The sequence below is a fragment of the Cupressus sempervirens genome, chromosome 2 (genome assembly GCF_028749045.1).
Source record: "Cupressus sempervirens isolate cs-2001-9-10 chromosome 2, ASM2874904v1, whole genome shotgun sequence".
Taxonomy (NCBI): domain Eukaryota; kingdom Viridiplantae; phylum Streptophyta; class Pinopsida; order Cupressales; family Cupressaceae; genus Cupressus; species Cupressus sempervirens.
The window spans coordinates 228,437,529-228,464,572 of NC_143119.1; positions in this window are offsets into that span (position 1 = coordinate 228,437,529).

The following is a 27,044-nucleotide window of genomic DNA, read 5'->3' on the forward strand; positions in this document are numbered from 1 at the left end:
TTGTCCTAGTCCTTGTTAGAGGATGAGGCCTTTCTAGAAGCCTCAATCCTATTAGGATTTGTTATTACAATTACAAAATGTATGGAAGAGGATCCCACTATCCAAACATGCAATATACAATGATACTTTGTATGCAAAAGGAAATGATAAAAAAACCTCTTACAAAGTCTAATATCTTCAATATATAATATAATCTTTGTAGATCATTGTACTATGTTTGCATGTACTACCTTGAACTTCTCTCAACATCAAAGTTCACATTGGAAAATAATAGTATCACATTCACAGTACTTCCACACTCTCTTTTTTCACATGACTTTGCATTTCCAAAACTATCCTTTATACAAGATTTTTTTGTATTGTTAGCCTTCATACTTTCACATTTGTCCTAAAATACAAAACTATAATTTTCCCACTTAGGGTTAACATCTAGGATTTCATCCCTAATTATTTAAGTAAATTTTTTCATAAATAAACTACTCCTTAACATAAAATATCCAATTTCTTAACTCATTCCTCTTTTGTCTATTCAATACTACAGTTGGTATATCTATAACAACTCTATCTTTATTGATCCAAATGAATTTTGCACATACAAAAATATAGTTTGATGACAACTCTATTGTCTACTAACTATGGACATGCTAATAATGTCTTTGTAAAGATCACCAATCAAAATAGTGCCTATCATGACAAATAAACTTCAAGATACTTAGGTAATTTCCTGAGTCTTCTTTTGAAAACTTCATTTTCATAATCTTCGCACTTAATTTTGAACATATTTTTCCATAAATGAAAACCTCATACCATCCACCCCTACCAAATTTCCAACATTTTACCCTAGCTAAGCTTGCACTAGATAAATATTATGTTATGTGTTTCTATTTTCATGTTTTCAATGTTTGTTTAACCCTAACCAGTTGAAATGGTAATAGATGCTTATGGCATAGAAGGTTGTGACATGTAAATTTTAAACAATTTTCAAACTAGGAAGAAGAATTTTTGTAAGGGGTATACCCCTATTACTAAACCTATCAATGTTATCTGTAAATATTTTCAACTAGGAAAGTTGGAAAGTTCAAGTTTCTCTAGCAAGTAACTTCTAAGCATGTATTAGATCTAGTTTGTACTAACTTGTGTGGCACCATAAGGAAGAAGTGGTAGATACTTTGTGTTTTTTATTGATGATTTTTAAGAATAGTGTGGATTTTTTATTTGAAGGAAAATTTAGAAACCTTCCACATTTTCAAAGTATAAAAAACAAATATAGAAATAAAGACTAGTAGAGAATCAAAGTATTTGAGATCACAACAGGGAGGTGAGTTTACCTCACAATAATTTGAATGCTATTGTGAGGCTAACAGAAGCATAAGGCTAATGTTATCTCCTAGGACACCTCAAAAGAATATGTAGCAAAAAGAAGAAACATAACTATCATAAATTGTGCTAGAACATTGATGATAGAAAAAAAAAATTCTCTAGATCTACTAGAGAGAGGCTATAAGAATAGTTGTGTACAACTTGAAGAGGGTGAAAGTGAAGAAGGAAAAAAATAAAAGTCCCTATGAACTATGGTTTGGTCATACACCATCCATCAATTACTTCAAGGAATTCACAAGAAATCTCTACATCAAGAGGGATAATTACCAAGGAAATTTTGAACCTAAAAGTGATGAGGAGTCTTTCAAGGATACTCTACCAAGGGAAAACCATATTGGTGTATCAATCTTTGGACAAACAAAATTATAGAATCTTCTAATGTAAAGGTTTATGAATTCTCATAGAAGAATAAGGAAGACAATAGGAAAGAACCAAAAGATTATAAAAAAATTGATTACATCCCACTAATTGATATAATGGAAAGAGAATTAGTTAAGGTAGAAATTATATCAGCACAATTAGAGGAATCCTAACCTAAAGAGTAGATAGAAGAGGCACCCAAAGGAGAACTAGTACTACAAAAGTATATGAGAAGATATCATTCAATAGATCATATCATTAGAAATAAGGACATTGGAGTAATAACTAGAATAAAGTTGAGAGAAATAGTGTTTCTACTCTCACACATGGAGCCTAAGGCTATAGAAGAGGCTCTAAAAGATCAAGACTAGAGAAAAACCATTGAGGAAGAAATTGATTAGATAATGAAAAATTATACATGGAACCTGGTTTCTCGACCAAATTACAACAACATCATTAGTACAAAATAGGAATTCTAAAACAAAATGAATGAAGATGGAGAAGTGGTTAGAAATAAGGCCATCTAAATTTCTTTCAAGTTTTATGCACAAGAGGAAGGCATTGACTATGGAGAGACACTTGCACTAGTGGCTAGACTAAAAGGAGTTAGGATAATTTTAGCACTTGCAGCACAAAATAACTTTAAGGTATATGATATGAACATAAAGTCTTCATTCATGAATGGAGTCCATGAGGAGGAATTCTACATTGAGAAACCTAGGGGATTTAAAAATAAATAAGGAACCAAGTATGTAGATTGATAAAATATATGTATGGCTTAAACAAGTACCGAGATCATGGTATGAGAGGATACAATCATACTTGATAAAAATTGAGATCATAAGAACCATTATCACTATAACTTATCCATGAAGTAAGAAAAAAAATCTTGCTAATTGTAGAGACCTTCACGGATGATATCATCTTTAGAGGAGATGATAAGCTAAGTGTTAATTTTTTGAAATCCATGAAGAAGGAGTTTGAAATTTCCATGATTAGATAAATCAAATTCTTCATTGGACTTCAAGTGTCCTAGTTAGGAGAGAAATATTTGTAGGAGAGACTAAGTATGTGAAAGAAATACATAAGACATTCAAAATGGAGGAAGATAGATTGATTAGTATAATTAGTTGAAAGCTATCAAAAGAGGATGAAATTACCAAATTTAATGAGACAATTAACCAATCCATGACGGTTAAATTTCAATATGTGTTACAAATTTAGGCTAGTGGCTATTTTTTTGTCCAAAAAAAATGAGTGACATATGGTGGATTTGGAAAGAATCCTTGGGTATCTAAAGGGTAATGAATAATATGTCTATGGTATCTCAATAAATGTAATTTTAAACTTAGTATCTTCACATATGTTGATTGTGTGATAAAACATAGGTGATAGATAGCGAACAACTATAGGTGCATTCTTCCTTGGAGAAAGATTGGTTGCTAGGACTAACAAGAAGTAGAACTACTTACCCCAATCAATACCTGAAGTAAAATATGCTGCTACAATAATGTAATGCACTCAAGTTTTTTTGATAAAATGGATTCTTGAAGGAATTCAAGAGAAAATGGAGGAACCATTTGTTATCAACTTTTATAACACTAGTACTTTCAATATATCCAAAAATCTAGTTATGTACTCAAAGACAAAGTATGTATCCATCAAATACCATATTAATGAACAATTGGTAGATATATATACAAATAATATTCAAATGTATACTTTTGAGTATCTTAGAGAAATGCTAGGGGTCTTTCCCTTATCTAGTCTGAACTAAACTTAGACCGGAAGGCATCAATCCATGATCAAGGCACGATGAAGACTAAGAATGGATTGATGAGAACAAGAGACTAATCCATAGGGGAAGTAGTCAAGAGAGAAACAAGAAAGAAAAGGTGGACACCTTTGGAATTTTTGTCAAAGGTGGGAAAGTTGAAAGAAGGAGAAAAGAAGGTACAAATGATCAAATCATGAAAATGCACTATCTCAAGAGGAGATAATAAAAGAAGGCAAGAAAAATAACCCATATGAAATAAAAAGTTATAAAATGACTAAGTGTTTTCATTAATGAAAAGGAGTATATTATTGGCCTAAGTGTCTTGAAGACTAACAATTAGACTTAGTCATCAAAAGTATTATAATTGTTGGCAACACATGTGAAAGAATCATGACTAGTTGAGAAGAACAATCATAAAAGAACACTAATTTGTGACTTTAAGTCATGAGGATAATTAGAGTAGAGAATATGTTGAAGTCCAACAGAGGAGACAAAAATGGTAATCCACTTAGAGAAAACATGCTAAGTGAAGTTTGTGTAAGAAGGAGGAATCAAAGCAATAGGAAAAGTAGATAGAGGTGAGCTAAGTCAACCAAGTCAGCATAATGAGCATGTAGCAAAAAAAATGTGACTATCTAGCCATGTAGAGGGTAAGAGTGCACTCAAAATCACATTTAATATTCATAGGGGAAAGGATTGAGGAACAATCAAAATGATTCAAATTTTAATTCTATCTAGCAATACCTAGTCATCAAGAACACATGGCATCTGTGACTCCTATACAAATATTCCATAACCTAACAAGAGAAATGAACTCTTGTAATGGGAGCTTGTGCAAATAGTAGGGTGGGAATCCAAATTTTGAATTCTCAAATCAATTCTTCCAAGTGAAGCAAGAGGAATTTAAAAATGCAAATAGATTTGGAAGAGTAAAGGTTACGACTAGTTAATTATGAATCTTTATGACAAATTGGACCCCATTTTAGTTCTCTTCTCTATCTTGGGTGCATTTGTGATTATCTTTCCCACTAATTCATATGTTTTTCCTCCAAATTTGAAATGCTCCGTAGAATATGTACCTTTCACCTTGGAGTCAACACTTCTAGGTATAGGTCAACTTAGGGTGACCTATGCCAATATAATTCAATGAGGTGATGTATACCATAATACTCTAATTCCAAAGTTTTTCAAGCATCAATGCAAAATGTTTTTATTTTCCCACCTAGTAAAATATATCTTCATGAAAATTAACTCTAAAATTCTAATCAAATGAGGATTTCCATCTTTATTTAATATATCCCTAAATTCCATGATATCTATAGTTCATGATCTTTAAGAAATTCATAAATAGGAGAGAGATATTTTTCTTTAAGGAGTACAAACAAGAAAGCACTTATCCCATTCATCCATCCAATATTGAAGCATTTTTTTTTATATCAATCTATCCTGTTGTTGGAAATACAATAGGAGTAACTAAGAGGGGCTATGTGAATCAATTAAAACAACATAAATCCAAAATCCATTAGATGTCAATACAAAACATAAACTCTATTGAAACTATTGTTACTCAGTGAACATTCATGCACTCGGTTAACACTAACAATATGTTATAACTCGAAAAATATTGAATATGTAGATCTTAAGATATTAACTATGGTTAACCTTAATTAAATAAGTTGCATACATATAAAATAAATAGGATGAACACAAGTGACACCAAGATTTAATGTGGAAACCCACTTTGGGAAAAACCACCAATTACAACTAGTTACTATTTTTCACTCTTCTGAAGTGAGTCATGTTAGGAGCCAACCTTGTCAAAGGTTAAAAAACACACTATTAGGTGTGACCCTCTTAGAGGATTTAATCACACTATTAGGAGTGACCATGTTAGAGATCTTGAGACACTTCAATCTAGAAATGCCACCTTATTAGAGGATTTGGCAAATAGTAATTAGGCTAACTCTTTTAAGAGATTTAGTTCACCACTACAATGATTAGAGAGTAACAATGAAATGACCTGATTGTTGATGTAGCTATATTGTTGATTTTAGATCTCAATTCTAGCTTGAATACTTGATCCTTCTTGATCAGATTAATCTTTTCCACCCAATAATGATATTCTACTTATCCTTCCAATTCACTTCCTCTAAGCATCTTCTTATCTTCCACACACTCTTACACATTTTCAATCCTCAACTTGACCTTATACTAATATCATATACATTATGAAGTCAGCTTGAATACTAATTATAACAATAATACTTCATCTCTTTAGTCAACTAGAACCAACAAAAAAATCCATTAAACTCAATATGCCAAAACAAGAAAATCCTTTGTTAGCCAACCTTGCTCGGTAGACACTAACACTGAACTAATTTTCCTGTATTAACCAAGTGAACTTAGTTAACACTACATCTTTTAAAACATCCTTTGGTAACTGAATGAGCTTAATGAACATTATTTCCAACCAAATTTCTTTTGTTAACTAAGTGAACTCGATTAACACTCAACTTATGTGAACTTCTCTTTGATGCCTAAGTGAACTCACTAGACACTATCTTTTGAACTTGGCAAACATTGTAATGATTGGTAGACATAGCAAACTATCTTCATAGCCCAAGTGATCTCAGCATACACTAACTAGTAAAGATATGACATTTTTTGTAACATGAAAGACTATATATATATAATTGATTAATTGTTTTCAATAGTTATTTGTCCATAAGAAGAAAATGATTTGGCTATCAAGGGAGGATATATTTGATTCATTCATATTCATGTAAATAATTCATACATCCATGATCTATTGACTAGATAAGTGTTGATCTATTGCATAAATAAAGATATTCTACATTCTGTATTCCTACATTCAAGAAAGTGGATGTCTTTGTGATATAAGAGATTCATATCTATCAACAAGGGCTTGCCAAGAAAGGAAAACACATTTTCCTTGACTTCCATGATTCATGTACTTAATATAAAGGTTAAATAAGGACTTGACTTCTATTTACAAGTAATTTCCCCTTCTCTTGTGTGTGGGTGAAAATTGGTAGGATTTAATATTTGAAAGTGGAAATTCAAAGAACAGTTTTAGTCATAGTATTTAGACATATTTTTTCATCTCTCTCAGTGTAGGTTTTTCCAATTCAACCTACTCCTGTGATCTTGATAATTTCACAACGTGAAGTTGTAGCTATTAATTTTGTATATCTTATCTTATTTCTAGTTTTGTTACAAACTAGGAAGCTTTTCATAGATGTAACATTTTGTCATCTACTAATACTCAATTGATGTAGGGTGCTCCCTTAATACCATAAACACATAACAGAAAAAAAAAAAAAAAAAAAAAAAAGAACAACAATTGTGAGAACAAAATATAGGCTTCTTATTATCGCCGCAAATACAAAATTAAAGAATTCATATTTAAAATATGCTAACCCACATGAGTACCTTCATTATAGTAATATGTAAAACAAAGCTGAGAACTATCATCCAGAGCTGCCCAAAACTACCCAGCACTATCCTAAACAATCCTATGGGTCTTCATTATATAAGCAACATTTCCACTACCAAGGAAGCTTCCAAAAATTAACCTTTTAGGATGACAAACCCCAAATTACATAAATTATATTTATTATATTAGATTTGGTTGAAATAATTACAAAACTTATTTTATGACCATGAGTAAGGTAGCCTAACTTTTGGAGACCATAACTCACAAACCATAGCTTCAATTCACTATTATAACCACTTTTCGTAAAGGGAAGTTCCTAAAATACAATGCTTGCATGGTGAAGTTCCATTCAACCAGGGTTTGACCCCTTTTCAAAGCTGAGTTCAAATATTTTTCTCCAAAATTTTGCACCAAAAATTTGCAATAACTTCTCTAGTACTAAAATTGGAGCAATGAGATTTTTATGGTAGGCTTATAATTCTGAAATGAACCTTCATATAGAAAATTAGAACATTCTGAGCTTGCATGAAAAACTTAATAAAAATAGTAAGTTCATAGAAAGAGTAACCCCCATGTCTTCTAGTCCTAATTAAAATAGAAAAGGATGAAAATAAAAATATTTTTGGGTGATGCAAGATTTCCCTCACACCCAAGATTCTCCTGCATCAGACACCTAGGGTAATTTGAGAAGTGACTCTGTTACGTCTTAGGTGTTCAAAAGAAAACCAAGACAATTAACCTCCTCCTTTTCTATCCATGATGAATCTTCAATAGGTCATCATTTCCATTTCAACAAATATTTTTTGCATGTCCTATTTCTAGTGCTTCTACCAATATAGCTATCTAGTATCTTCTCAATCTCTTTTGTCGCTAAACTAGTTGTTGGAATACTTCATTGTGCTTCAGAAACTTCACCTCCTTCATAATATGTTGTCAAATATGAAATGTTAAATATTAGGGAAATATTCAATTCATTAGGCAACTCCACTTTATAGGCATTTTCAAAATCATGCCTTTTCACTATCTTCTATAGTCCAAATTTCTTCATCTTCAGCTTATTATATGTACCCAGTGGAAAATTATCCTCTCTCAAATGAACCATGAATTCATTTCCAATCTAAATTTTCTTATACCTCATTTTCAAATTTACCTTATCCTTATATTGTGTATTCATCTTAAGAATGTGTTTCCTCACCTCCTTTTGGATGTTCTTCAAATGTTCAAAAAATTCGTCTACTTTGGCACTACTTATTTCTCCTTTATCTAGCTTCCTCAATTTAGAAGTATATATAAGACTTCTCCCATATACAATCTAGAATGGTGATTTACTAGTAATACTATTAATAGAATTATTGTATGCAAATTTTGGCTGTCCTAAAATCAGATCCTAGCCCTTTGGCTTGTCTCCAACCAAACATCTTGGTAAATTTTACAAACTCCTATTCACCACTTCTATTTTTCCATCAATTTTTGGATGATGTGATGAAGTAAACTCCAAATATGTATTCAACTTCTTCCACAATGTACACCAAAAATACCCAAAAAAAATTATATCTTGATCATAACTATACTCTTCGGCAAACCATGTAGTCTCACCACTTCTTTGGAAAAAAACTCTGCCACATCAACATCATCACTAGTCTTCATCCAGGGAGTGAAATGTGCAATCTTTGAAAACTTGTCAACTACCACAAAAATATAATCATGCCCTCACTAAATTCTTAGTAATCCAAGAATAAAATCCATGTTGACATCCTCCCATAGCTTCTCAAGTACAGGTAATGGTTGATACAACCCTGTACCCTACTTCACTCCTTTTGCCATCTAACATACTCTGGAACTCTATACAAAATTCTTCACATCTTTTTGTAATTGAGGCCAGTAATAATTCTAGGCAACCAAAGCTATAGTTTTATCTCTGCCAAAATTTCCAGCCAATCCACCACTATGCTTCTCCTTGATGAGATTCTCTCTAATTAAACTTCTGGGAATTCTTAACTGGCTTCCTCTGAACAACATACTATCTTGGATCATGAAATCAAACCACTTTTCCTTGTCAAGTGTAATAGGTTCTATACAAGGCTTCAACACTTCACCAAAATCAAGATCATCTAGATACAAATTCTTTACTTCCTTGAACCCAATCACCTCAATCTACATTTACATTAGAAAAATTTGTCTTCTACTAAGAGCATCTACAACTCTATTACACTTCCCACTCTTGTGTTTCAAAACAAATGTATAACTCTAAAAAAATTGAACCCACTTCAAATGCCTTTGGTTCAATTTTCCTTGACTATTCAAATATTACAAAGCTTGATGATCAGTATAAAAAACAAACTCCTTAGAAAGAAGACAGTGTCTCTGTATCTTCAATGCTTGAACTATAACATAAAATTCATGATCATAAACAAAATATTTTATTTTTAAATCATTTAACTTCTCACTAAAATAATCAATAGGTCTACCTTCTTGACTCAAAATAGTTCCTATTTTAGTACCACTAGCATCATAGTCTACTTGAAATACCTTGTTAAAAATTAGGAAGTGATAAAATAAGTTGCTTAACAACTTTCTATTTTAACAGATTAAAACTCTTATCTACTCCTATAGTCCTCTTAATTTTTTTCCTATCTCCTCTCAATGTTTTATTCAAAAGGCCCACAAATTCTACTAAAACCTTTAATAAACTATCCAATCCAAAGAAAGATCCTACCTCTATCACACTCCTTGGAGTAGACCATTCAAGGATAGGCTTCACTTTCTCTAGGTCCATTTTTAGACCTTCTGTTGATACAACAAATTCCAAGTATACTAACTCCCTCTTCACAAAACTAGACTTCTTCAGATTTATTAGTAGCCTTCCTTCCCTTAACTTATCAAACACATTTTTTATATGAATCAAATTATCCTCTAATGTCTTACTAAAGATCAAAATATCATATAGGTAAAAAATGACAAACTTACCTAGAAACTCCTTTAGTACCTCATTCATGAGCCACATGAAAATGCGTAGTGCATTGTTTAGCCCAAAAGGCATGACTAACCACTCATATAATATGTCCCTTGTCTTGAAAGAAGTCTTCCACTAATCACCTACTCTAATGTGAATTTGATGGTATCCACTCTTTAGATCTATCTTAAAGAAATACATAACTCTACTAAAAAAATCCATTATATCATCCATCCTTGGAAATGGAAATATGTACTTAATTTTGATCTTGCTAATAGCACAAGAATATATCCACATCCTCCATTATCCATTCTTCTCTAGTTCTAATACTACTACTATAACACATTGACTTGAACTCTCCTGAATTAACCCCTTCTGCAACAACTCATGATCTTGTTTGTCCAACTCTTCACTTTCTACTAGAGCCATTCTATGTGTTGTCTTGTTTGGAAAATTGGCTTCTAAAATCAAATACATCTTGTGACTAATATTCCTCATTAGGTGTAATCTATTAGGTACATTATCTAACATAATATTAGAAAACTCTCTCAACAAATCTGCAACTTCTACATGTAACACCTCTACTTCTTCTTTACCATCTTTTGGCATTATAGAAAAACACATATATTCATGCTTCATACCTTTGAAAAAACATACCTTTTCTTCTTTTTCCTTCAATGGCTTCAACTTATATTTCACTCCATCCTTGGTCAAGGTGTAGGTATTTCCTCACCCATTGTGTACAACATGCCTGTCAAACTACCATGACCTACCCAAAAACATATGACATATGTCGATAGGTATGATATCACATAGTACCTCATCCTAGTAGCTTCCAATCTTGAATTTCACTGAGCATTTCTCACTAACCATGACCTTGTGGTCATCTTGCACCCAAGCAATATAGTATGGACATGAGTGTTTCTATCTCTTCTGTTGCAACTTTTTAACCATTGTTTCTGACACCATATTATCAGTACTTTCATCATCAATGATCACATCACAACACTTATATTCACATTTTCACCTTGTAGGAAATAAGAGCCTTTGATCTGGTTCATTCTCCCCACTCAATGAGACTTTTCTATTAACTAGAACTTCTCCTCTTTTAGCATCTTCAAAATGTGATGATCTGACATCTTTGTCAACATGTGAAACTCTAGCTTGACCTTATGTTATTTGATAAATCCTTTCTTGGCACTAGGAATATTCAAATGCTCTATGCCCATCTTGTCTATAGTGAAAAGATTTTCCACACCAACCCCCTCTTCCAGATCCTTGCCCTCTTCCTCTTCCTCTTCCTCTCTAATCTCTATTATTTTGATCATGAAAATGATTGGAATTATTTCCCCTCTAGTTATGATTGCTACTTCAAGCCTCATCCTTATTCTTCTAATCATCATTTTGGCCTCCATAAGATTTTCTACCAGATCTTCCAATGTGACCTCTACCACTACTCTTGTTATCAAACTTTTTTCTTAGTTTCTCCTCAACTCTTAGGGAAAAATGGTATGCCTCCTCATTATTAGTCACTTGAATAAGGCTCATCTCATCTTGATTTATCCTCACTTTCATCTTCATCCTTATCCTCACTTTCATATCTTATGGAAAGATTTAATCCTCTATGCATTTGTTCTTCAAATGCTTGTATTTTTCTTTGGAGGGTTGTAAAACCCTTAGGTGTAACACTTACAACTCTTCCACCATGCTCTCTTCGTGGAGGAATTTTCATGCTTCCACTAAAACCCTAATGAAAATTGCCTCATAGTCGACGATCTATCCACATGCTTAGCCCAAACCATGGTTCTAGTGTGAACTACCTCATAGTCAGCAATCTATCCAAACACTCAAGATTTTCATCTCTAATACCACTTGATGAAGGGTGTTCCCCTTAATACCATAAATACATAACAAAAATAAGGAAATAGTTTCAATTGTGTGAACAAAATATGGGCTTCTTATTATCACAAAAAAAGTAAAATTACAAAATTTAGATTTGTAATATGCTAACCCGCATAGGTTCCTTCATTATAGTGATCTAAAAGAAAAATTTGTAAACTATCACCCAAATACCCAAAATTATTCTAAACAATCTTACAACCCTCCATTATATAGGAAACATTTCCACTACCCAAGAAGGTTCCAGAAATGATGTAGTGTAAGGTAGGAAAATCCCCAAAGGAGATGTCCAAACCCCTAGCAAATAACCACATAGTAGAAAAATAACAACAAGAAACAATAATACAAGATCTAATACAAAATCATAATACTTTATTCATAAATAACTAATTACATGCAATATGCCTAGCTATAAGGCCTTTTGGGTTAGGGCCAAATACAAATAGAAATTAAAATATTAGTTCTCCAAGATTCCACAAGATCTAACTTATAATCTTTATCCCAGCTAGTCTACATCCACAACTAGATAAGAACACCAAGAAGAACCAAACTTGTACCCTTATGTCCACTAAGCAATCCTCTAGTTCTCAATTCACAGCTTCTATCTCTTCAAAATTTGCATCTACCAGTAATCCTCTTCTCCAAGATTGATGACCACATTATCTCTAAAGAGTCAAAAAAACCCACTACATATACCCAACTGAACCACATATCATCCCAGTTCATTACAAATTGAATTAAATCCCTTACATTAAATATATGTTGAGCTACAAGTTAGCTACAACACAAACTAAATACCCATACATAAATTAAGTGCCAAAAGTCAGTACATAGATAACTTAGCACAAATAGGAACCAAGACCAAGCCAAGTGTCAAAAAGACCAAGCTGGGCATCAAAAAATTCCTAAGAATTGTTGAGCTCCTAGAGCATGTTGAGGACCACAGTGAGTGTTGAGCTCCTAGAGCATGCCGAGCACCACAGTGTATACTGAGATCATAGTATATGTTGAGCACCATAGTATATGCTAAGCTCCCTTCAATGACCAAGAACACTAAGGCAACCCTACTAATGAGCTCCTAGAGAAAACCAAGCTCCCACTATCTATTGAGCACCCCAATATTTTTTGAATATCTTCATTAACTGAGTCACTTGGTTAACACAATAACCAAACCAACTCAATATCGACTGATTCACACCTCCTTCTTTCACAAAATTCCACAAGTCCAAAGCCAAACCCCACCATCCTATAGGATTGCAAGCCAACTAGGGATGCTCCTGCATTAGACACTGTAGGTTCAAAAAGATGTTCTTAATAGCTAGAAGAAAATCTACTGGGATTCAACACATAAATCCCAAATTGGTTCTTCATGTACATATCTTCCAAGTCTTGAACATGTACACTCTTTTCCTTGTTCTTCTTCTGCTTCTTCATATCCATCATTGGTGCACTACTGGTCTTCTTTTCTTACTAATCTCCAATCTTCTCCAAATTTTCCAACCCAACTCAACTTCCACTACTCATGTTCCTCCTACCAAGTTCTTCATTATATAAAGGAACTTTAGAAGACTTCTTGCTATCTTTGAATAGTAAACACATTCTTGACACAATCATGCACAACTCTGCAATCATACTACAAAGGTCTACCAAGAAACATGTAACAATTGTTGATCTCCACAATATCACACAAAACTTGATCCTTATATTCCCCAATCTAGAAATAAATAAGGCATTTATCCCTTACTTCTAAAGCATGTGCACCTTGCAACCAACCAATCCTATAAGGATAAGGGTGTCTCAATCTCTTCAAATCATGTTTTTGAACCATCTCCTTACCAACAAGGTTATTAGTATTACCACCATCTACAATAACCTTGCAAAATTTACCACCAAACTTACAAGTCCTAAACAAACTAGTCCTCTGATAGGAATTTATTTTCCTCTAACCAATCAGTACTTGTCAAGCTAGAAAACCCTCTCCTTGCTTAGGATGATTTTCTTCGACTACAACCTCATTCATAATAGACATTGTCCTAGCATGTAGACATTCAAAATATCTATGCCCTTCTTGGCTACATCTAAAAAAATTACCTCTAAACACAACTCCACCTATCCTTTATTTCTGAACAACATGATTTGGTTCACCTTTAGCGCTCAGTTTAGCTTGTGCCAAGCTATCCTGATTCTCCTTCTCTCTAGCATTACCTTAGATTTTCCTCTTCAACTTATCTTTTAGATTTAGAGCATACTGATAAGCATCCTTAACTAAAGAAGTATTTAGTATACCAACCTCATCTTTAATATTGAAACTCAAACCATTAATATAATGAGCTACCTTTTCTTTTGACAATTCTCTATGCCTAGACTGAATAGTCAACTTATAGAACTCCTAAGCTATAATCTTTCATACTCATATCTTTCTATTTTAGATTCTACAACCTCTTAAAAATCACAAGTTCATAATTAGTAGGAATGAAATTGTCCTTCAATTTAGTCACCATAAACCTTTGTCTAGTGATCTTCATTTCACCTTCTTCCTCTCTGTCTCTTTGTAGTTCTTTTTGCCAAAGGGTAGCATGTCCTTTCAACTTGGTTTCTACCAACCTCACTCTAAGTGGATCTTCAATATCCTCAAGCTCAAAGTAGTCTTTTAATTAACCAATCCAATCAATTAGGTCTTTAGGAGTCAAAGTACTAAAGAAATTAGAAACCTTGTTCTTATGCTCTAGCTACAACTAAGATCCAAGTCTATAAAATTGAACAACACTATTTCCAACAGGTCCCTTCACATGATTTGTTCTATCCTCACCAATAGATCCAGTAACTTCATATTCTTTAGCTACTTCCTCATAGTGATCTTCAATACCTAGAAGCCTAGGTGAACCACTTAAAGCACTCATAATTTCAACAATTTTTTTGCTCTTCATCAATGCAATCTCGGATCTGAATTCTTCTCTAATATTCTCTAAGATCCTTTCTACCATAGCATCACTAAGATCATCAATTTGCCAAGGGTCCAATCTCCTTGGAAGCATCTTCTAGAAAATTTGAAAACCCAAAGTAATAGATCCACCAATCTAGAAGATCAATGAGCTCTACTAGATCAACCTTCTCCAAACCAAGATCCTAGCACAAACTACCATAGCTTTGATGATTAATTCACACACTCAGTAACATCCTTCATCTTTGATACCACCTGATGTAGTTCAAGGTAGGAGAATCCCCAAAGGAAATGTCCAAACCCCCAAAAATAACCACATAGCAAAAACACAACAACAAGCAACAATAATAAAGATCTAATAACAAATCACAACACTTTATTCATAAATAATTAAGTAAATGCAATATGCCCATATATAAGGCCTTCTAAGTTAGGGCCAAATACAAACAACAATTACAATATTAGTTCTCCAAGATACCACAAGATCCAACTTATAATCTCAATCCTAGCTAGTCTAAGTCCACAACTAGATAAGAACACCAAGAAGAACCACACTTGTACCCTTAGGTCCACCAAGAAATCCTTTGGTTTTCAAGTTGTAGTTTCTAGCTCTTCAAATTTTACATCTACCCTTCATCCTCTTCCCCAAACTGGATTACCACATTATCTATAAATAATCCACAAAACCCCCTACTTATACCTAACTAAGTGCCAAGTCAACTACAACATAAATTAAATACCAATACATTAATTAAATGCCAAAATTTTTCCCATAGACAACTTGGAACCAATAAGAACCAAGACCAATCCAATTGTCAGAATGACCAAGCCAATCATTAGCAAATTCCCAAGAATTGTCAAGCTCCTAGGACATGTCAAGCATCAACAAATTCACAAGCATTAGAGCATATTGAGCACCATAGTGAATTTTGAGCTCCTAGAGTATGCTGAGCACCATAGTGTATTTCAAGCTCCTAGTGCATTCAAAGCACCATAATGTATGTCAAGCTCACTTCAATGACTCAGGACACTCAGGAACCACTATTGATGAGCTACCAAACAAAAGTGATCTTCTAGTATTTGTAAAGTTCCCTAATCTTTTTTGAACATCTTCATTAGACAAGTTACTTAGTTAACACATCCAAACCAACTTAGTATCGACCAAGTCACACTTTCTTATTCAAACAAGTTCCCAAACTCCAAAGCCAAACCACAACGTCCTTTAGGATTTCAAACTAGTGATGTTCTTGCATCAATAAATTAAACCTTGAGGCTAACAAAACCCAAATTACATAAATTATATATATTATATTAGAGTCATCTCATAGAATTACTCAGAAACCATAGCTCTAATTGAATATTATAACCACTTTTTGGAAAGTGAAGATCTTGAACTACAATGCCTCAATGTGAATTTTGATTCAACCAAGGTTTGAGCCCTTTTTGGAGCCTCAAATTATCAGCCTACGATAAAAACCTAGGGTATTGAAGCTAGAGTAATGAGATTTTTATGGTAGGCTGATAATTTTGAAATGAACCTTCATGTAGAAAATCAAAAAACATTTTGAGCTATTATGAAAAACTTACTAAATATATTAAGTTCCTAGAAATAGTAACCCTCTTTTCTTCTAGTCGTGATTAAAATAGGAAGGGCTAAAAATAAAAACATTTTTGGGTGATGCAAGATTGCCCTCACACCCAAGATGCTCCTACACTAGACACCTAGGGTAATTTTAGAAGTGACTCCATCACATCTCATGTGTTTAGAGGAAAACCAAGATGGTTAACCTCCTCCTTTGCTAGTCATGATGAATCCTCAATAGATTGTCCTTTCCATTTGAACAAATATTCTTCATATGTCTTATTTCTAATGCTTCTTCTAACATTGCTATCCAATATCTCCTCAATCTCTTTTGTATCCAAACTATTTTTTGCAATACTCCATTGTACTTCAACAACTTCATCTCGATCACCTCCTTCATAATATGCTATCAAATCTAAAATGTTAAATATTGGTGAGATATTCAATTCTGTAGGCAAATCAAATTCAGTAGGCAAATCCACTTCATAGGCATTATCAAAATCATGTCTTTTCACTATCTTGCATGGTCCAAACTTATTCATCTTCATCTTATTATATTACCCACTAGAAAATGATCCTTTCTCAAATGAACCATGACTTCATCTCTAATCTAAAATTCCTTATACGTCCTTTTCAAACCTGCCTTAGCCTTATATTGTATATTCATCTTAACAATGTACATCCCCACCTCCTCATGAATGTTCATTAAATGTTCAACAAATTCCTCTACTTCAACACTACTTATTTCTCCTTTATCTAACTTCCTCAACTTAGAAGCATTTCTAGGCCTACTCCCATTTACAATATAGAATGGTGATTTACTAGTACTCATGTTGACACAATTATTGTATGCAAATTCTACCTATGGTAAAATCAAATCCCATCCATTTGGCTTGTCTCCAACCAATCATCTCAGTAAATTTCCCAAAATCTTATTCACCACTTTTGTGTGTCCATAAGTCTATGGATGATGTGATGAACTAAACTTCAAATCTATCTTCTTCCACAATGTACGAAAAAACTACCCAAAAAATTTTGTATCTCAGTCAAAAATTATACTCTTTGGCAGGCCATGTAGTCTCACCACTTCTTTGAAAAACAACTCTGCCACATGAACAATAGCACTAGTCTTCTTGTAAGAAATGAAATGTGTCATCTTTGAAAACTTTTCAACCACCACAAAAATAGAATCATGCTCTCGCTAAATTCTTTGTAATCCAAGAACAAAATCAATGCTCACATCCTCCCATGGCTTCTTTGGTAAAGGTAATGGCTGATACAACCCTATACCCCACTTCACTCCTTTTGTCATCCAACATACTCTACAACTTTGTACAAATGCATTCACATCTTTTTGCAATTGTGGCCAATAACAATTCTAGGCAACCAAAGCTATAGTTTTATCTCTACAAAAATGTCTAGCCAATCCTCCACTATGCTTCTCCTTGATGAGATTATCTCTCATTAAAATTTTGGGAATCCACAATTGGCTTCCTTTGAAAGACATACCATCCTAGATCATGAAATCCAACCAATTTGTCTTGTCAAGTGTAATAGGTTCTATACAAGCCTTCCACGCTTCACCAAAATTAGGATCATCTTGATACAAATTCTTGATCTCCTTGAACCCAACCATCTCAATTTGCATTTTTGTAAGAAAAACTTTACTTCTCCTAAGAGTATCTACAATTCTATTAGACATCCCACTCCTATGTTTCAAAAAAAATGTATAACTCTACAAAAACTCAACCCACTTCAAATGCCTTTGGTTCAATTTTCCTTGAATATTCAAATATTGTAAATCTTAATGATTAGTATACAAAAAAAACTCCTTAGGAAGAAGATAGTGTCTCCACTTCTTCAATGCTTGAACTATAGCATAAAATTCATGACCATAAACAAAATATTTTCTTTTTGTATCATTCAACTTCTCACTGAAATAAGAAACAAGTCTATCTTCTTAGCTCAAAATAGCTTCTATTGTAGTACCACTAGCATCACAATCTACTTGAAAAACCTTGTTAAAATAAGGAAGTGTTAAAATAGGTTGATCAATAACTTTCTATTTTAACATATTAAAACTCTTATCTACTCCTTTAGTCCACTTAAATTCTTTCCCATCCCCTCTCATTTTTTAGTAAAAGACTAACATATACTACTAATTCCTCTAATAAACTAGCCAATCCATGGAAAGATCTTACATCTATCATACTTCTTAGAATAGGTCATTCAAGGATAGTTTTCACTTTCTCTAGGTCCATTTTTAGACCTTTTGTTGATACAAAAAATTCCCAATTATACTAACTCCCTCTTTACAAAACTACACTTCTTTAGGTTTATTAGCAACCTTTCTTCCCTCAACTTATCAAACACCTTTCAGATTGTTGGTTAACAGTTTGTCTTCCTTGATATTTTGGTTTATACCTTGACTCTTTGACTGCCCAATAGCTTATACAAAACAAATAAGTTAATAACAAAATGGATCAAATTAGTAATCTATAAAAGACACCTAAATAGAAAGGTACAACTCCCTTATGAGTGCAAGATATGCAATGAATTTTTCTTTTGGGTATTGGGGGTAAACTCTTAACTAGAGAGAAAAAGAGACAAAACCAAGTTTCTCAACACTTAAAACAACCTAGGCAAAGAACTAGGATTAACTCACAAAGTATAATCTATTCATGTATGTACTATGAAAAGAATGGAAACATGCATTACTAGCTACGATGGTAGGAAGAACAAATGAGCTAGTGAAATAGCTAATTCTTAGATTACAGAGTTAGCTAATGCTTTGATAATACCAAAATTGTCTATCTCTTAGCTATTCTACACACAATCTTATGCAACAAACTATCCTAGAATAGAGAGTACAACACATGGAACAAATGAGATTCTTATGCTAAAGAAAGTAAGACATACATTCCATCAAACCAAGGAAACAAAACCAAGTTTATTCACATTCATTCAATTTTCAACATAAGAATATTCGTTCCAAATACTACACTCTAACTAAAATGAACAAAAAAACTTAAAATGAACTCAAAGTCTAACATAGTAGTCCTAGCTATAGGGGTTTTCCAAATGTAAATTTTTGCCAATCTTATTAACTTCATCAACAATTACATTTATATGCCTTCTCAAAATGGTTGGTTACATTGGATGATTTCTTTTTAGAGAATCTCTGAACAAAAAGACTAAGAATAGGACAAGCTTCAATCATTGTCCATTATAGAGACTGACAAGATTATGAGAATGACTAAAATAAGAAATAGAAGAAGGAGAATGGCTGATGTCTAGTTTTTAGTGAGTCAATGGCTTCATCGACAAATTCTAGGAACTTGAATTTCATTATCTCAATTTCCACAAGCTTTCCATTAGTGGACACAAAGGATTCTATGTGCAAGGTCTACAGATATTGAAACAACTTTTCAGAGACCATTTTCACTAGCTCATGCACATCCTTAAGCTCATTTGTAGATCTCATGGAACTTTCTATGACAAACTCCAAGGATTTTTTCCAGTGAAAAAGTGACTCCTTGCCAATCTTCAAAATCCCATGGGAAACGACCACACCTTTTTTCATGTCTATCATTTCTTGTAGAAGGGCCAATTGCTCTCTATCAACTTGTCTACAACCTTCTGTATGGTTGTTTAGTGATTTGAGGCTACTTCTCTAAGCTTGTGAGTGTCCAACACTAGGCTTCCCAAGTGTTCAACTAGTGAGGGACCTTGAGCTTGATTTGATCTACACATTCTTATCATACCTTCCCAAATTTCCTTTCTTATTGTAGCTTTAGGAATAATTTCTTGTGCTCCTCTATTTTCAAGTTGAATTGATTGGAAGAAGTACTCCCAAGTGTAGACCTTATGTATTCCACTAGCTCTATGTTTGAGGCCTTCAGTATCTCCTCTACTCCAAGCTCTTCCATCTTGTCCACAATTTTCTCATCAGTTGAATTCCACATATTCACCATGAATTCATGAATAGTAATGCCAAGATCCATTGTCCTGATTTGGAAATCATCATTTGAGAGCTTATGAAAATTTTCTTCTTTTTGAGGCTCAACAATCTCAACTAGCAAGTGGCAAGTTATTGAATCTATTACTAGTGCAGAAATTGTTTTCTACTTCTTTGTCTTCTTGGATGGCTAAGAGGAGGTGACTTGTGTGATCAAGTCCTTTGATGGGGCTACATCCTTGTATCTCCTCTTCTTCCTATCAATGGTTTCTTCAAAGCCAAGAGTTTGTAGAGAGCACATTGATAGAAGATTGCAATGTAGAGGGGTTGAAAAACTTCCTTGAGATTAATGAAGTTGGTTTGCTCTAGGAAGCAATAGGAAAGGTAGCTATCTTGGTTACCAAAAGGGCTGAAGTATCCCCTTGTTGAGATGCTTCCTATTCCTAACCATCCATAGGTTTACTATCACCATCCAAATTGATGACTTGAACAAGCAAGGATGGCTTAGAAACTATTTTTCTTGTTCCTTCCCCTTATCCTTTTCATCTTCCTTCTCTCTAGTCTTCCCAACATTTGGAAGGGGTCCAGCTCTACAAGTTGGAGTGGTACATTCTTTCCTAGAGTTTGGTCTCCTCCTTGGACAATAGACTATGACAGCCCTGTAGATATTGATGTAGTGGCCATTGTGGTTGTTTTTGTTATTGACTAGGTGGAAAGTGGTGTGTTTCCAAAGAATAAATCAAATTAGAGGACATGTAGAATTTCTTGAATCCTCTAGTATAATTCAACCATGAACCAAGCTCATCACATATGATCTCTACCTAGTTGATCTACATATCCTCAACATAGATTTTTTGTACTAGGAAGAAGTGGTGCTCGATGAACTCCAAAATATCCTCTTTTCCTTTCAATCTGAGGAGGAGTGTGAGGATATCCACAATCTCTCAGTTTAGGCACTTAGATTTTCTACAAACCCATTTTCCCTTTATTCAAAATCGTAGCACAGGGATTAATCCTTTTGCTAGCTTGGGCACTCCGTTCTTCCACTTTTCACCTAAAGATTTAATACTACATTTTCTTCATAATGGGCTCACATATCCAACACTAACTTCTCTGGATGTATACTTTGAGCATCTCTAAAGAATATTTGTATTTTATGGTAACTTGACTTTCTATCCTCAAAGCCCCTAGAAAAATAGCCATTTTCATTACCTCAGGATGAAAAATCCTTCTCAACAATATTTCTTGGACTAAAGCACACCAAACAACATTCAACCTTTTACTTCAATTTGATGGCCTCAAAGTTAGATCTTGAGCATGCTTTACTAGTTATGAGCCTTTAAATGGTTTCTTTCAACATTATGCTCACACTATTTGATCATTTGAACTGAGATTTGGCTCAAGTTTATACAACTTTGGAAATAGAATTGAACAACTTCATTTCTATGAATATGCAACAAAAAAACCATTGATTTGTGTTCCCTTGTAGTACTTGATCTAATCCACTCAAATTTGAATGAGACTCACTCAGGCTTCTATCCACATCTTTGCAGGCCTTAGGGATAACAAAATCATATTCATAGCCTATTAATTATTATCACAGCTTCATCCTTCAGATTCACACTTGATGTAGTTCGCTCAAGGGAAAAATCAGCTTGAAAGCTCAAAAACCATGGGATATGAAGTGTTAGGGAAAGATAGTAGAGAATGAAATATGAAACACTTATTTCTCATTGAGAGGATGCTAGAACACATCCCAACTATGCCTAAATCACCTAGACCCTACTTGGTAAGGGTAATGTAAAGGGAAAACTGACAAAAAAAGAAAGTATAGCACTCAGGAAAGATGAGAAGTAAGTGACCTAAAACATACTTAGACACAAATATCTCTAAACACACTCATCTCTATCAATGACTTCAAGCTTTTAAAGTGTAAGACTAAAAATTGGCAACATGGATATGCATCAAATCATCCTTCTTGTGTCATTCATGAGCCACATGAAAGTGTATGGTGCATCGATTATCCCAAAAGGAATGAGTGAAAACTCTTATAGTCCTTCCCTTATCTTGAAAGAAGTCTTCCACTCATCACCTTCTTTGATGTGAATCTGATGGTATCCACTCTTCTGATCTATCTTTTTGAAATACACAGCTCCACTCAAAGAGTCCATAATATCATCCATCCTTGGAAATAAAAATTTGTACTTAATTTTGATCTTGTTAATAGCATGAGAATATATGCACATCCACTATTCTCCATTCTTCTTTGGTGCTAATATTGTTGGTATAGCACATTGACTTAGACTCTCTCAAATCAACCCCTTTTGCAACAACTCATGATCTTGTTTGTTTAACTCTTCACTTTCTATTGGTGTCATTCTATGTGCTTCCTTGTTTGGAAAACTAGTTCCTGGAATCAAATCTATCTGGTAACTAATCTTCTTCATTGGGTATAATACATCAGGCACAGTATCTAACACAATATTAGGAAACCTTCCCAACAAATCTGCAACTTCTATAGGTACCACTTCTTCTTTAGGTCTTTTGGCATAATATCAAAACACATATGCTCATGCTTCATACATTTGAGAAACTTTTTTCCATCAAAAAAACATATTCTAGCAGCACTGCATACATTTTCTTCTTTCTCCTTCAATGGCTTCAACTTATGTTTTACTCCATCCTTGGTTAGAGTATAGGTATTTTCTCGCCCATCATGTATAGCATGCCTATCAAACTGTTATAGCCTAGCCAACAACATATGACATGTGTCCTTAGGTATGATATCACATATTACCTCATCCTAGTAGCTTTTGATCTTGAACTTCACTTAGCATTGCTCATTGACCATGACCTTGTGGTAATCTTACACTGAAGTAATATGATATGGATGTAGGTGTTTTTGTCTCTTTAGCTATAACTTTGAGACCATCATTTCTAACACCATATTCTTATTACTTTGACCATGAATGATCACATCACAACACTTATCTTCACATTTACACCTTTTGCAAAAAAAAATCCTTATTTGATCTAGTTTATTCTCCCCACTCAACATGATTTTTTTGTTAACTAGGACTTCTATGCATTCAACATCTTTAGAATGTGATGATTTGGCACATCATCAACATGTGAAACTCTAGCCTAACCTTATGTTCTTTGATCTTTCCTTTCTTGCACATTTTCCATGATAACCCCCTCTTCCTCTTTGATCTCTATTATTTTGATCATGGAAATGATTGGAGTTATTTCCCCTCTAGTTTTGACTACTACTTCCAACCCCATCCTTGTTCTTCTAATCATTGTTCCAGCCTCCATAAGATCGTCTACCAGATCTTCCACCGTGACCTCTAGCACTACTCTTGTTATCAAACTTTTTACTTAGATTCTCCTCAACTCTTAGGAAAAATTGGTACTCATCCTCAATAATAGTCACTCAAACAAGACTCATCTCCTCTTGAATTCTTGGCCTTACCTCATTAATATATCAAGCCACTTTCTCCTTATTAGATTCTGCATGGATAGTTCTAATGAGAACTCCATAGAACTCTTGGGTGTACTCTTGAATAAATTTCCATGCTTTCTTCAACCATTATATTTTTTTCAAAAAATCAAGAACATAATCCATGAGGATGAATTTTCACTTCAGTTTAGCTATCATTCGATTCCATCTAGTGATATTTTTCTTTCCTCTTCTATTTCACTCTGACTAAACCTCCTACCACCAGATCTTTGCATGTCCCTTTAGTTTTGCATTCACAAACTTGACCCTATCAAGATCCTCAATATCTTCATACTCAAAGTACTCCTCCAATTCATTGATCCAATCCATTAGCTCCTTTGGCTTAAGATTTCCAAAAAATGTGGGAACCTTAAACTTACCTCTTTTTCTTATCTTGGAGATGGCCTTAAAAAAAATCTCGTCCTCTAGGTTTATAATTGCCTCTACTTTAGCATTTTCTTCTTTTTAGTCCTCATTCTTGCTTTCATCTCTTACAACAACATTTATTTCTTTTTACATTTATCCTCTAATGCTTTCATTTGTCTTTAGAGGGCTCTAAAACCCTTAGGTGTAACACTTATAGCTCTTTCACAATGCTCTCTTTGTGGAGGAATTTTCATGCTTGCATTGAAACCATAGTGCAAATTGCCTCACAATTGATGATTTTTCTACACACTCAACCCAAACCATGGTCCTGGTGTGAACTACCTCATAGTCAGTGATCTTTCCACATACTCAAGAACTCCAGCTCTAATACCACTTGATGAAGGGTTCTCCCCTTAATACCATAAACATGTAATAGAAAAAAGAAACAACAACAATTGTGACAACAAAATATGGGTTTCTTATTATCGCCACAAATGCAAAATTACTAAATTTAGATTTATAATATGTTAACCCACATGGGTGCCTTTATTACAACAATCTGCAAAACAAAGTTGTGAACTATCACCCATAACTACCCAGAACTATCCTAAACAATCCTACGAGCCTTCATTATATAGGAAACATTTTCACCACCCAAGAATGTTCCAAAAATTAACCCTTGAGGCTAACAAACCCCAAATTACATAAATTATATTTATTACATTAGAGTTAGCTCAAAGAATTACAAAATTTCTTTTATGACCATGAGTAAGGTAGCCAAAATTTTGGAGACCATAACTCACAAATTGTAGCTTTGATTGACTATTATAACCATTAGCCAGGGTTTGACCCCTTTTCGGAGCCTCTAAAGCCTTCAAAACTAAGTTTAAAGATTTTTCTCCAAAACTTTCCATTGAAAATCTGCAATAACATCTCTAATACTAAAGTAGGAGCAATGAGATTTTTATGGTAGGCTTATAATTGTGAAATGAACCTTCATGTAGAAAATTAGAACATTTCAAGCTCATATGAGAAATTTACTAAGAATAGTAAGTTCCTAGAAATAGTAACCCTCCTGTCTACTATTCCTAATTAAATTAGAAAAGGCTTAAAATAAAAATATTCTTGGGTGATGCAATGCATCATCAAGGTGAGGGCATTTTACTATTTTTTATTTTTTATTACTTAATTTAATACACTAGATTACATATCTTGTTGTCTATCATTGTAAATTTCTTTACTTTACTTTAATGTTATTTCTTACACATCAACACAAAAGTAGGAGAAAAGAGACCTTATAATTAACATCCCTAAAAGTACTTATATTTTGAATTAGTATCCTTACATCAATTTAGATTTCTCTAATCTAAGTTGTGTCTATTGAGGTGTTTAATTTTAATGGATTTTCTCTTTTCATGAATGTATATATATATATATCTATATATATATTTGGTCTACCATTGATCACCAGTTTAGATTTCACATTTTGGTGAACCTATCACTTTCATGCTTAATACCTTTTAATTTGCTAGTTATATATTCATTTTTTTCATAGGTTCAATTTTTGGTGAGCAAGATATACGACATTTCCTAATTTGGTGTTGTATTTATATCTCTTTTGAGTGAGTTTTAGCTCTATTAAATCTTTATTATATTTATTACTACTACATTTTTCACATCTTCCCTTTATGTCATTCCATTGTGTATGATATTTATCACTTTGAGCCCAACCTATTTCATTTTAGTTAAAGTCATAGATTCATGAGTTCCCTTGATCTTGACCCTTCTTTAGTTCCTACTAATCTTCATGAAACATTATTCCTCCTAATGATTCTAATCTTATCAAGGATAATGACCCTTCTTAATTTTCTCATGATGAAAGTGGAGCCTTACTATTTCCTATTGCTCAAGGCTATAAATTTACCTATGCTTTAAAAATAATAATACACTGGTTAGACAAGAGAATCATAGTCTTAAGGCTATGTCTATTTTTTAAGGATTAAGAAAGATTTAGAATAATTTGGGGGGGGGGGGTAGTGAATCAGTTATCCAAGATCCAAATGTACAATAGATAAAACTTTTTAGTACTCAACAAACATATGCATGCATGCATTAATTATATCATCCAATATCTTAAACCTTCATCTATTACTATCATAGGTTAAATGAAAATTGCAAAAATGAAAACATGAAAAATCACATATTCAATCACACAATTTGACATAAGGATTTTATGTGGAAACTCAGTTTGGGAAAAACCACCAGTAACATGCTACCAAATTTTCACTCTTCTAAAGTGATCCCTATGAGGAACCAAGGCTATTAAAGGTTACAATGCACACTATTAAATGTGACCTTGATTAAATGATTTCAATCACCCTATTAGGAGTTATCCTTATTAGAGGACTTTAGAATATTCCATTAGAATGTCACCATGTTAAAGGAATTCCTCATGACTATTATGTCAACCTTAATCCAAAAGATTCATCTAGAATGATACAATTTTTAGAAAGTAACAATAGGACTTCATTTGATAACAAAAGAACTCACTTGTAGATTATAGATCTTTGATTTATCTCTTCATACTACTTGGCATTCATTTCTCTTCATCTCAAATTGCTTGTTCCCCTTCAATCCTTCACCTCCTTAAACCTTCTTTCTTAGTATGCCAAGTGTAGGTTAATATACCTTCTGCCACCACATGAAGCAACACCTCTAAATCTCTAACTCTAGATTTAGACTTAGGCTCTCTCAATCCTCTATTTGATTTTGGCCTTGTATACCCTTAAATAGAGAATTTTGATCTTTTTTTCTTAATCACAATCACCCATCTTAGGATTAGGTTAGATTCATTGAATCCTCCCTCTTT